This window comes from Erythrolamprus reginae, chromosome 12 (assembly GCF_031021105.1).
Source record: "Erythrolamprus reginae isolate rEryReg1 chromosome 12, rEryReg1.hap1, whole genome shotgun sequence".
Taxonomy (NCBI): Eukaryota; Metazoa; Chordata; class Lepidosauria; order Squamata; family Dipsadidae; genus Erythrolamprus; species Erythrolamprus reginae.
In genome coordinates this window covers 21,684,374-21,697,607 of record NC_091961.1, presented here as the reverse complement: position 1 = coordinate 21,697,607, position 13,234 = coordinate 21,684,374, and the positions used below count along the sequence as shown (strand labels likewise).

General features: G+C 42.1%; 1 protein-coding gene across 1 annotated transcript in view; it reads left to right on the top strand.

Moving 5' to 3' along the window:
* The window catches only part of KIRREL3 (kirre like nephrin family adhesion molecule 3), a 952,257-nt gene that overhangs the window by 923,751 nt on the left and 15,272 nt on the right, over positions 1-13,234 (top strand). The gene's annotated exons all lie outside the window — the stretch shown is intronic.

Below are 13,234 nucleotides of genomic sequence, written 5' to 3'. Positions count from 1 at the left end.
CATGACTTCTTCAGCAGGCCTGGGGCTGTTGAGCAACACACTCTGCTCTGACCAGTAGTAATGAATGAGAGATGTAGGAATGCTTTTAATATTGGGGTTTTAAATTTTGTATTTTTTATTGCTATATGTCACCCTGAGTCTGTCAGGAGATGGGCAGCCTATAAATTTAAATAGGTAGGTAGACAGACAGACAGACAGACAGAGTAGGTAGGTAGGTAGGTAGACAGACAGACAGATAGAGTAGGTGGGTAAGTAGGTTGGTAGGTAGATAGATAGATAGATAGATAGATAGATAGATAGATAGATAGATAGATAGATAGATAGATAGATAGATAGATAGATAGATAGATAGATAGATAGATAATGAACGAAAGAATTAACGAACGAACGAATGAACTTGATGTTGAGAACTTTTGTGTACCACTTGAGATAGAGATTGCTAACAAGTATTCAGAAATGTGCAGAAATTCCAGGAAGGATGGTTATTACATTAAAGTAGAATGACAGAAGTTTGAAAACCTATCAAAGTTCTTTATTCCTTCATGTACTGAACAAAGTCAAGGTATTTTCATTTTTCTCAGGACTAAATAATCTTTTCTGAAACACCTCCCTTTGCTGTTCAATTATCTTTCGCCACTTCCAAGGCCAGGTGTTCTCTTTTTCTTTTCTTTTTTACAGCCTATGAATCTTGAACCGGAATTCCCATAAATGCCTTCCTGGAATTGATTCTTCCTGCAGACCTATGCAATTTCTCCTCCACTGTGCTTTCCTAATGATGCATGGTGTTGTTGAAAAGATTTTAGGTTAGGGAATTTGTCGTCTTCTCTTTTAAATCTCACATGTTGGAGGGGGGCAATTTTGTATTAGAGGTGCTGTCTGTGCAGTTGGAGCTCTCCGAGGTCCTGAAATTCAGTTAATTTCAGACCTAGTGAAGGCTTACTCATAACAGATCGATCAGTTTGATCATTGAAATCCTTCTCTCTTGCTCACTAATGTAACCAGTTTAAGTTCATTTTGGCATTTAACACCATTTCTAAGGTTTTTTTTTTACCATTCTATCTCTCTTCCCTTGCATCTACTCAGAGACATTTACCAGGCTGACTGATCATTTTACTTTGAGCCCAGCAAGGTCCAACATAACTTGAATGAAACTCCAAGTTTGAGCAAATAGAGCCTTTAGTAGCTTTTAAATCTTGTTGTTGACGTGGTATCTTCAGCTACATACTGTAAAAATAATACTGTAAAAATAAAAGTAATAATACTCTTTTTCTTTCCACCTCTTTGTTCTATACTAGTTCCTATCATGAATTCCATTCTTCCGATAAGGATACCATAACGAAGTTTCTAACATCCATCTATTATCATCACAAACATCTTTTAACTTCCTCGTTCTCAGAGTCAACTCTTTCTTGTTTGTTTACATAAGCAGTGCCTCGCTACCTTTCAAAGCATTTGATTTTTCACTGTTTTCCTATGGCGTTTTTTTGTAATGGAGCTTTGCAATGCAATCCTGTATAATTTATCTCAGCAGTAAGCCCCACTGCATTCAAGGAGCTTACTTCTACCATAGATGAAGCTACATAGGACTGCAATTTTAATCATTGTGGTGCTTATCCATTTAAACAGTGGAAAAGCTTTAGATATCTTGGAGTACTGCATCGTTTCAATTTGAGTCATTTTTGGCTTCTACTCAATGAGATGTTTCCTGGGGAATATGTTGTTGTTAGGATAAGCATACAAATAATTCCTGTTCCAAAGAACCCCCCCCCCCATTCATGTTGACAGATAGTGTGGCTCTTTGTTCCTTAACTTCAAATACGAAATATGGTCAAAAAGTTTCCCTACAAGAAGTATTATCTTCTTTATATTATGATAGGATGACAGTTCCAGCATACCAACTTTGTAATGCTAACATAAAGACATACAGGATGGAGAGAGAGGAGAGAGAGAGAGAGGTCTTGATATTTCCACATGAAGTCTGTTTTCTTCTAAATTTTCATGCATTCAGTTTTAAGGACCTTATATAACTTTTGCCATCAATGCCTAGAATCCCTTTGCAAGTTGATAAACGATGCTGCATAATTTAATATTTGTGTGTTCAGCAGAACATGTCTAGAACTACACAACTAAATCTGGGATTTGTATAATGAGCTTCTGCTTCCATAGCCTTTTAGGATTCTCCCTTCCATGCTTGTGAGAATCCAAAAGTGCAGAGGGCAGTGGGTTAGTTATTGAAACCTTTTCTACCTCAATTCCCTGCTCAGGAATGAAATTTCTTGGGAAGATTTAGGGCCGCTTGGTATTTCTCAGTCTAATGCACAATGCACTGCAGAGTGGATGTGAGAATTAAATTGGTACGGTGCATCAGCTGTTCTGAACCTTTGGAAGGACAATACTAATGAAAAAGAAACCATGGCAGAAATTGTTCTACCAAGAGATTGCTCCACTTAGGGCTCTGTTTAGATACAGCATGGATAGAGGAATTGGGATGATTATTATTTATTATTATTGAAGCCCATTTTCTTTTGAGAATTATCTCTTGTAGGTTGAAGAGGGTGTTGCCAAGGCCATCAAATAATAAGGATCAGATCTACTCCTATTCATTCATTCATTCTTTCTTTCTTTCTTTCTTTCTTTCTTTCTTTCCATCCTTCTGTCCTTCATTCCTTCCTCTCTCCCTCTTCTCTTTCCCCTTTCTCTTCCCTCTCTCTCAATCTCTTTCACACACCTTTCTGACTTTCTGCTTCTCTTCCTTTTTACCTCCCCCCCTCTCTCTCCCTCTCCCTCTCCCTCTTTCTCCCCCCCCCTCTCTCTGTCTCCCTGCGTGTCTCTCTCTCTCTCTCTCTTCCTTGTCTTCCAAAATGTTGAAATAGAGCAGGAGTCAGCAACCCGTGGCTCTGGAGCTACATGTGGCTCTTTCATCCCTCTGTTGTGGCTCCCTATCACCGGTTGGTGCCACAATTTTGAGGGAACCTTCAGGTTGGAGGAGAGAAAGTACAGTGTGCCAGGAGGAGACTCTATGGCAAGGGGCAGATTGATTGATTGATTGATTGATTGATTGATTGATTGATTGATTTGGTTGGTTGGTTGGTTGGTTGGTTGGTTGGTTGGTTGGTTGGTTGGTTGGTTGGTTGGTTGGTTGATTTTTATGCCGCCCTTCTCCTTAGACTCAGGGCGGCTTACAACATATTAGCAGTAGCACTTTTTAACAGAGCCAGCCTATTGCCCCCACAATCCGGGTCCTCATTTTACCCACCTCGGAAGGATGGAAGGCTGAGTCAACCTTGAGCCGGTGATGAGATTTGAACCGCTGACCTACAGATCTACTGTCAGCTTCAGTGGCGTGCAGTACAACACTCTACCTGCTGCGCCACCCCAGCTCTTTTCAGTTGACTCCACAATTGATAGGCTTTCAGTTAGCGCAGGTAGAGGACAAAAGATGCCACACTAGGAGGAGACTCTATGGTGGGGGAAATGCACTTCCAGTCAGTTCCAGAATTGAAGGGTGGAGGCTTCTGATTAGGACCTTTATGTTTTAAGTTGCCAACCTTGAATAGAATAACAACCTGATTTTGTCAGGAAGATGAATTGATTGCCTAGAGCAGTGATTTTCAACCTTTTTTGAGCTGCGGCACATTTTTTTCATTTACGAAACCCTGGGGCACATGGAGCGGGGGGGGGGGGTAAAAAAAGTTTGAACAAAAAAATTCTCTCTTTCTTCCTCCCCTTCGCTCTATTTCTTTCTCCCTCCCTCTTTCTCTCCCTTCCTTCCTCTTTCTTTCTCTCTCTCCATCCCTCTTTTTTTCTCTTCCTTCCTTCCTCTCTTTTTTGCTCTCTTTCTCCCTCCCTCCCTACGTACCTCTATGTCTTTCTCTCTCTCTCCTTCCCTCCCTCTCTCTCTTGCTTTCTTTCTCTCTTGTTCTCTTTCTCTCTCTCTTGCTCTTTCTCTCTCTTGCTTTCTTTCTCTCTCTTGCTTTCTCTCTCTCTTGCTTTCTTTCTCTCTCTTGCTTTCTCTCTCTCTTGCTTTCTTTCTCTCTCTTGCTTTCTCTCTCTCTTGCTTTCTTTCTCTCTGAGCTTCGCGGCACACCTGACCATGTCTCGCAGCACACTGGTTGAAAAACACTGGCCTAGAGAAGGCTTTTCAAGCTAAACCAAGCATTGCACGCCATGCTAACATTACAGAATGCCCCTTGTCGATATATAGAATTTGCTCAGCAAATTGCACTGTACCGAAAAGAAAAACGGTCCAGTTCTCCAATGAAATCAATAAAGTCACCCAGAGAAAGCAATGCTGAGATCAGTCCATGTGCCCATTTCTGCCCACATCACTTTTCTTCACATTCTTGTTTTTCTGCCTAGGAAAGGATGAACCTCAAAATACTTTCCCTCCGTTCCTCCTGACCCTTTTCAAACAGGTCTTGCAATACGTTAGCCGTTCTGATCCAATTTCTAACACAGGGATTCCCCAAAATCGGCAAATTTAAGACTTGTGGACTTAATTCTGCAGCCTGGCTGGATAATTCTGGGAGTTGACATCCACGAGTCTTACAGTAGCCAGGTCTGAACAAGTGCACTAGAGTGCCTTCCGTCCCCTGTCCTATTGCTCTCCTATATCTCCTATACCTTTCTTCTATTCCTATATCTCTTCTTCTATTCTTTCATTGATATGTTCTATTACTATATCTGAAGAAGGACGAGAAGCAATGGGTGGAAAGTAATCAAGGAGAAAAGCAACCTAGAAGTAAGGAAAATTTCCTGACAGTTAGAACAATTAACCAGTGGAACAACTTGCCTCAAGAAACATAGAAACATAGAAGATTGACGGCAGAAAAAGACCTCATGGTCCATCTAGTCTGCCCTTGTACTATTTCCTGTATTTTATCTTAGGATGGATATATGTTTATCCCAGGCATGTTTAAATTCAGTTACTGTGGATTTACCAACCACGTCTGCTGGAAGTTTGTTCCAAGCATCTACTACTCTTTAAAGTCAAATAATATTTTCCCACGTTGCTTCTGATCTTTCCCCCAACTAACCTCAGATTGTGTCCCCTTGTTTTTGTGTTCACTTTCCTATTACAAGCACTTCCCTCCTGAACCTTATTTAACCCTTTGATCATGTCCCCCCTTTTCCTTCTGTCCTCCAGACTATACAGATTGAGTTCATTAAGTCTTTCCTGATACGTTTTATGCTTAAGACCTTCCACCATTTTTGTAGCCCGTCTTTGGGCCCGTTCAATTTTGTCAATATCTTTTTGTAGGTGAGGTCTCCAGCACTGAACACAGTATTTCAAATGTGGTCTCACCAGCGCTCTATACAGCGGGATCACAATCTCCCTCTTTCTACTTGTTATACCTCTAGCTATGCAGCCAAGCATTCTACTTGCTTTCCCTACTGTTCACCCATTTTGAGACTGACAGAAATCACTACCCCTAAATCCTTCTCTTCTGAAGCTTGTGCTAGCACAGAACTATCAATACAATACTCAGATTGAGGATTCCAGGTGCTCCAACACTGGAAGATTTTAAGATTTTAATAATTTGTCTGAAATGCTATAGGATTCCTGCTTGAGCAGGGGGTTGCACTATAAGCCCCTCAAGGTCCACCCCAATTCTGCTATTCTGTTATTATTTTAACGCCTGGTGCATTGTTTACAATTCTGTACAGAGATTCGGGCACAAAATCCATCTTCTAAAAACCTTGACTGTCTCATTTTAACTTCTATGCACATTTTCAGTTTGTTGCTGTGAAGCTATACTTGATAGCCCGATATGTAGCCCGCTTGTAAATGTGTACTCATGCATGCAACACAACACGAACGCCAAATATGTGTTTTGCCCCTTTTAAGCTATTGTTTGTCTTTCTTTTATTCTGTCAAATATTTTTAAATAAATCCTCCGTTCAAGACCACATTGATTTTAGAGCTGTAATTAATTTCATCCGTTGTTGCTTTTGTCAATGACCTTACAAACACTCTCTCTAATATTCTTGTATAGTTAAAGTAAATTGACTCTCTTTTTTCTCTTTCTCTGCTTTTGGCATTGCTGGCCTCTCCATTATTTATGAGTCTGACATGCTGGTTCTTGAAATCACCTTGGGACACTTTTTCACATATGGGGAAGTCCACATTTTAAGGAAGGATGGTCTGCCCAGAAGATGCTACTGAACACATTCATAGACTTAAACATTCTGGAAGTGGATATAAATAAGCATCTCTAATGGAAATGGAGTATCCGTAATGATTTTGCAGTGATAGGTGGAGAATAATTTACATTTAGGACAACCGTCCAGAAGGGGAAGAATGGATAGGATCAAATTATTTAGTATCTGTAAGATGACTCCATGGGCAATATTTCTGTGGACATTCTCAGTCATCCAGGTTATGGTTGCCTAGAAGGTGTTTTTTAAAAAGCAACTGGACTTTCTGTGTTTTCCCCCCCTGAAATTATTATTTATTAGACTTGTATGCTGCTCCTCTCTGAGGACCAAGGGCGGCTCACAACATACAATACAAAACAATATGAATACAAATCTAATAGTTAAAACAATAAGCTAATATCCCATTATGTTTTAAAAAATCAGTCTACGCAATCACATCCATATATAACATTTAATGGTCGGAGAAGAAGGGGGCATGATCTAGCTGCCCCATGCCTGGCGACATAGATGGGTTTTAAGGGTCTTACGAAAGATGAGAAGGGTGGGGGCAGTGCGAATCTCCGGGGGGGCCGCCACAGAGAAGGCTCTTCCCCTAGGCCCCGTCAGACGATAGGACCTGGTCGACGGGACCTGGAGAATATTTTGCTTCTCATCCAAGAAGCTTCTTCAGTTCTGACTGAAGAACTGAAGAATCAGAAATGAGGAAGCTTCTTGATGAAAAGCAAAAAAGGAAAACCAAATGAAGTCCAGTTGTCTTTTGAAAAAGCACCTTTGGGACATCCATGGACACCAATTAATTAGTTGGTATCTGAATTAGATTAGATTAGAATTCTTTATTGGCCAAGTGTGATTGGACACATAAGGAATTTGACTTTGGTGCATATACTCTCAGTGTACATAAAAGAAAATATGCATTTGTCAAGAATCATGAGATGCAACACTTAATAATTGGGGTACAAATAAGCAATCAGGAAACAATCAATATTGATATAAATTGTAAGAATGGAAGCAACAAGTTACAGTCATACCCATAAGTGGGAGGAGATGGGTGAGATGAACGATGAGAAGACTAATAGTAATAATAATGCAGCCTTAGTGAATAGTTTGACAGTGGTGAGGGAATTATTTATTTAGTAGAGTGATGGTATTCGGGGGGAAAACTATTCTTGTGTCTATTTGTCTTGGTATGCAGGGCTCTATAGCATCATTTGAAGGGTAGAAGTTGAAACAATTTATGTCCAGGATGTGAGGGGTCAGTAAATATTTTCACAGCCTTCTTTTTGACTCATGCAGTATACAGGTCCTCAATAGAAGGCAGGTTGGCAGTGATTGTTTCTTCTGCGGTTCTAGACCAGAACAGATTCTACCAGACCAGAATTTTTCAAAGTTGGCAACTTTAAGTTGAAGTCCACACATCTTAATGTTGCCCTGTTTGAAAAACATGAGTCTTGGCCCATTTAGTGCGTGCAAAGAGCCTTACCTTCATAGTCTTGCTTTAAATTTTGGATTTCTCTCCTCCTTGTGTTGATGTCCAAACAAAAAGGCAGCAGAAGACTAGATGGTGGTGTTGGTCTTCTCTTGTCCTTCCCTCTGATTTCTACCACCTGCTCCCCATCTTCTGACTTCATTTCACCGAAAGCACATTCATTATGAATTACGTAGGCATTCTTTATCTAAAAACAAATATAGATATCAACGGTCTATGCTATGACATCTTCCTCCCCACGCAGGATTAAAGGAAGTCTCGTCTGGGGATTTTTTTTCTCTCCAATTTTTTAAGTTAAAAAGTTTCCTATAACTTTTTATAAGTCTCTTAGATCCATATCCGATTCAGTTTCAGAACCATTCCTCAGATTTGGAATTGGGATTCAGAAGAACAAAATAGAATCAAATAGAAATGAACATGCTATAAACTCTTTTGGATCCTGAGCTCTGGGAAAAATTATATCTTAAGGTTAGAATTTCCATCTACATCCTACTCTGTTGTGGATACCTTATTTTTGTTCATGGCAAGGCTGCCCATTTTTGTTGAGATGGGCATTCAGTAGAAGGCTGCCCATTACTTGCTTGTGCTAGGGGTTTTCTTCCCCTTTAAAAAAATGTTAATTTCAGATGAGGATTCTGGTCTTTGATTGCAACCTGTGATTTTGCTCCCAGGTGCTTAGAGATTCAGGCAACAAATAAGCATTTTGAACAAATAAACCCTTGCGTTTTGTGTTCTGCTCCTGTTCTTCTTCCAAACCGAATCAGCACTTCTTTGCCTCTTTCCTGCCTCAGAAACTTCATGTCTTGGCCTCCTTTCCCGTTGAAAAACTTCTGTTGCATGACCAAAGCTCAGAATTGCTCAAAGGTCTTTCATGTGATGGCTGTTCTCTTTTATGTATGGAAGTAGCTGATCAAACCCTCCGTTTTATGTAGTTCGTTAAATTTCTGCAAGGCCTAAAGAGAAAAATCAATGCTTTTCTCAGCGATGTCTTGTGGAAATAGTATTTTTCTTCCGGCCCTGTTTCCATTCTCTTCTTCTTGCTAAACAGGAGACCGTTGAGAGGCAGAAAAAACCCTGCAAGGTCCGTCAAACATTCCACATTTGGAAACAGCTGTTGATTATATGCCATCCCAGGGATCAGAGGGAGCATATGTCAATTTGCTGATAAACAGTAGCAGGAGAGCTCAGCACTTCTCTTCTCTTAGTCGGAAAAATCAGGTTGGCCACAGAGAATGTTTCATTCTGGGGGCTTAAAACTTGGTGTTTTTAAAGAAGCTTCTAGACTAGAGGTGTTCAAAACTTGACAACTTTAAGACTTGTGGACTTCAACTCCCAGAATTCTCCAGCCAGTATACAGTGGAACCCCGACATAAGAGCTGCTCTACTTAAGAGCAACTCGAGATAAGAGCTGGGAGGGGAGAGATATTTTTGTTCTACTTACAAGCCCAAATTCGAGATACAAGCGCCAAGGAGCTGTCTCCTGAAGCCAAACGCTAACTTCCGCGTTCGGCTTCAGGAGAAAGCTGCGAAGCGGCGCGCGTGTTTTAAAAGGTTGCAGCTGGCCTGGGGGGCTCGGGGAGGTGCTTGCAGCTTTCTTTCTTGCTCTTTTTCTTTCTCTCTTTTACCTTCCCTTCCTCTATTTCTTCTTTTCTTTCTCCTTCCCACCTTCTTCCCTCCCTCCCTTCACTCATTCCTCTCTTACTCTCCCCTTTCATAAGTTTCCTTGCTTCCTTCCTCTGTTCCTGTCCCTTCCCTCTTTCCTTCCTTCCTTCCCACCCTCCGTCCATTCATTCACCCATTCCTCTCTTGATCGCTTAAAGCCGGTCCCTGGTGCAAAAAGGGTTGGGGACCTCTGTCCTACAGGATTGGGTGGCAGAGAAGTTGAACATATGTAAATTTAAAAGTTTAAGAAAGTTTACAAGTTAAGTGAAAGAAACTTCATTATTCATTTATATGTACATGTACATTTCTTCATTAAAAACATGTCTTTCTGCATAATTTAGACTAACTTTGTGAGTTTTTTGAGGGCTGGAACCAATTAAAATTATTTACATTAATTCCTATGGGGAAAAGTCGTTCGAGATAAGAGCTGCTCGACTTAAGAGCCCAGGTCCGGAACGAATTAAACTCGTATCTCGAGGTACCACTGTAGTTTTAAAGTTACCACGTTTGAGAACCCCTGTTTTAGACAGTCACTTAACTGAAAGAGTATAGGTCCATGCTGGTGAACCTTTGGCACATGTGCTACAGGTTTCACACAGAGCCATATTTGACGGTACACGAGGCGTTTTAGATCCAGCATGCATTTGCACACTAGCCAGCTGATTTTTGGCCTTGCAAAGAGAGGGGGAGGCCATTTTTGCCCTCCCCAGGCTTCAGGAAAGCCTCTGGAGCCTGTGGATGGTGAAAAATGAATCGAGCGGGCCTACCGAACGTTCGGAAATGAACGTTGGGCCATTTTTCATCCTCCTCGGGCTTCAGGAAAGCCTCCTGAATCCTGGGTAGGGTGAAAAACGGCCCACCAGAAGTCCAGAGGTTTCAGTGCATTGCACTGGCTGCCGATCGGTTTCCGGTCACAATTCAAAGTGTTGGTAATGACCTTTAAAGCCCTACATGGTATTGGGCCAGAATACATCCGGAACCGCCTTCTACCGCACGAATCCCAGCGGCCGATAAGGTCCCACAGAGTTGGCCTTCTCCAGGTCCCATCGACCAAACAATGTCGTTTGGCAGGCCCCAGGGGAAGAGCCTTCTCTGTAGCGGCCCCCAGAGATTAGAACGGCCCCCACCCTCCTTGTCTTTCGCAAATTACTCAAGACCCACCTTTGTCACCAGGCATGGGGGAGTTAAGATATTCCTTCCCCTAGGCCATTACAAGTTATGTATGGTATGTTTGTGTGTATGTTTGGTTTTTATAATAAGGGTTTTTAGTTGTTTTATTAAATTGGATTGTTACATGTTGTTTTTTATCATTGTTGTTAACCTCCCCGAGTCTGCGGAGAGGGGCGGCATACAAATCCAATAAATAATAATAATAAATGATAATAATAATACATGCATGCACGGGGAGTAGCGCTAAGAGGGGGGTTACACACATGCATGGGGGGGGGCAGAACAGAGTGTGTATGCACACATGCACTGGGGAAAGGGCATTACATTATGGTTGTGGGCATACACGTACGACAATTTGGCACCCGAGCAAAAAAAGATTCACAATCACGGGTATAGATTCTCCTGCATGAGCAGGGTGCTGGAGTACAAGATCTCCAAGGACTCTTCCAAATCGTTCATTCTAAATTCTAAAATTTAGACAGGATATGTCGATATATGAGGCTTTTCCCTATTGTTGCACATGTCCATTTTCATGGACAAGCCGGAAACAAAGTCTGGGTGTAAACATTCTCCTTGCATCTACTTTTGGCAAGACAGTTTGTTCTAGTGGTTGGGGCACCTGGCTACTGGGAGACTGAGAGTTCTAGTCCCTCCTTAAGCATGAAAGCCAGCTGGCTTTGGACCAATCACCAGGAGATTGTGAGTTATAGTCCTGCCTCTTCAGATATAAAAGCCAGTTGGGTCACTTTGAGCCAATCGCCAGGAGATGGTGATATATAATCCATCCTGGGTACAAAAAACGGGTGGATGACTTTGAGTCATTCACTCTTTCTCAGCCAGCCCATCTCATAAGGTTCTTATTTTGGGGTGGTGGAAGGAAGGGGTGGAAGAAGGAATATCAGAAATGTTTCCTGTCTTGAGTTACTTATAAACAGGAATAAAGATGGAATAGAAATCTAATAAAGGTTCAGAAAAGTACCTAGCATTCTGAGCCTTGTCATTTTGATTGCGGGAGGGATGGGGATAGTCTGTTTCGGGGTTCCAGCCATAGCGTCTTTTAGAAAATCCAATTTCATCCCGCCTGCTTCTCATAACACTCCATCCACATTCCTTGGCATCTCAGCACATTTACCTCCATTCTTGTTCTTCTTTGTGTGTGTTTGAGTTTCATGCCTGGATGACGATACTTTGGGGAAAGGGGGAGACCCAGGAAAGATTATGGTTCTCCTCTGGGTCATGAATTAGGCTGGCTCGATTACACCAAACTGAAAGCAGTTCTCAGTTTCTCAACAGCCTATAGCTTGTGTCCCCAACCCTGAGGGCTATGGCCCAATAGTGGGCCATGATCTGTTTGGAACTGAGCCAGGTAAGTGGTGGATGAGCACACAAGTATGCGCAGCTCCACTTGTGTGTGTGGCAGGTGTACACAAGTGTGTGTGCAGCTCCATTTGGCAAGTGGAGCTATTCCTTCTCCCCTCCCCTTCTACTTCTGCCACAAGCTTTTCCCAAAGCTGAAAAGTTTGGGGGGACCGCTGACCTATAGCAATCTCCCCAAATGCAAGGCCTCTGTACCAGTATTTTTCAACCTTGGCACCTTTAAGATGGGTGGACTTCAACTCCCAGAATTCCCCAGCCAACATCTGTAGAAATGGAAATACCAGTAGTGGCATTCACTTGAAGTGGTACCTCTCCTTACGAACTTAATTCATTCCGTGACCAGGTTCTTAAGTAGAAAAGTTTGTAAGAAGAAGCAATTTTTCCCATAGGGATCAATGTAAAAGCAAATAATGTGTGCGATTTGGGAAACCACAGGGAGGGTGGAGGTCCTGTTTCCTCCCAGGAGATGCCTAGAAAGGCCCTATGGAGGCTTCTCCCTGCCTTTTCCGGGCCTGTTTCCTCCCAGGAGATTCCTAGAGAGACCCCACGGAGGCTTCTCCCCACCTTTTCCAGCCCTGTTTCCTCCCAGGAGATTCCTAGAAAGGCCCCACAGAGGCTTCTTTATGCCTTTTCCGTCCCTGTTTCCTCCCAGGAAATTCATAGAGAGGCCCCATGGAGGCTTTCCCCCGCCTTTCCCGGCCCTGTTTCCTCCAAGGAAATTCCTAGAGAGGCTTCTTCCTGCTTTTTCCGGTTACAGTTTCGGAGTCTCAGGTTTATAAGTGGAAAATGGTTCTTGAGAAGAGACAAAACAATCTTGAACACCCGGTTCTTATCTAGAAAAGTTTGTAAGTAGAGGCGTTTGTAGGTAGAGTGACCACTGTATCTTTGTTACTGGATTTGGACATGGGAGCAGACGTGATATTTGGCGGAGCCTCCTGCCACTGCTAACAGTTCAACTGAACCAGTGCGAACTGGTAGAAACTCTGTAGAATCCTACATTTCCCCCCCCTTTCGAATGCAATGCAAACCATCTCTGGATCATTAAGAACTTCAGAAAAGTCAGTGAGGTGTCTTCCTCCCGTACACCCCGCAGGCTTTTAAAAACAAGCAAACAGAGAAAGAAATCAACCTTCCTACGCCATCTATTTATGGCAGGATTCAACCAGGGTGTCCGTGGAAATGGAAGATGTTACGGAGAGAGGGGGAAAAAAATAAATGAATTTCCCACTGTTCGTTGACGAAGTTAGATCGTATAGAACTAAGTGTAAACTTTATTAAAGGTCACACTAATAAGTGGCTTAATTCTAGAATTATAAATTAACTCATGGGGTTTCTGCTTTTGAACAACTGTGCTTTTCTGGATCTAACTATCCTCCAGCT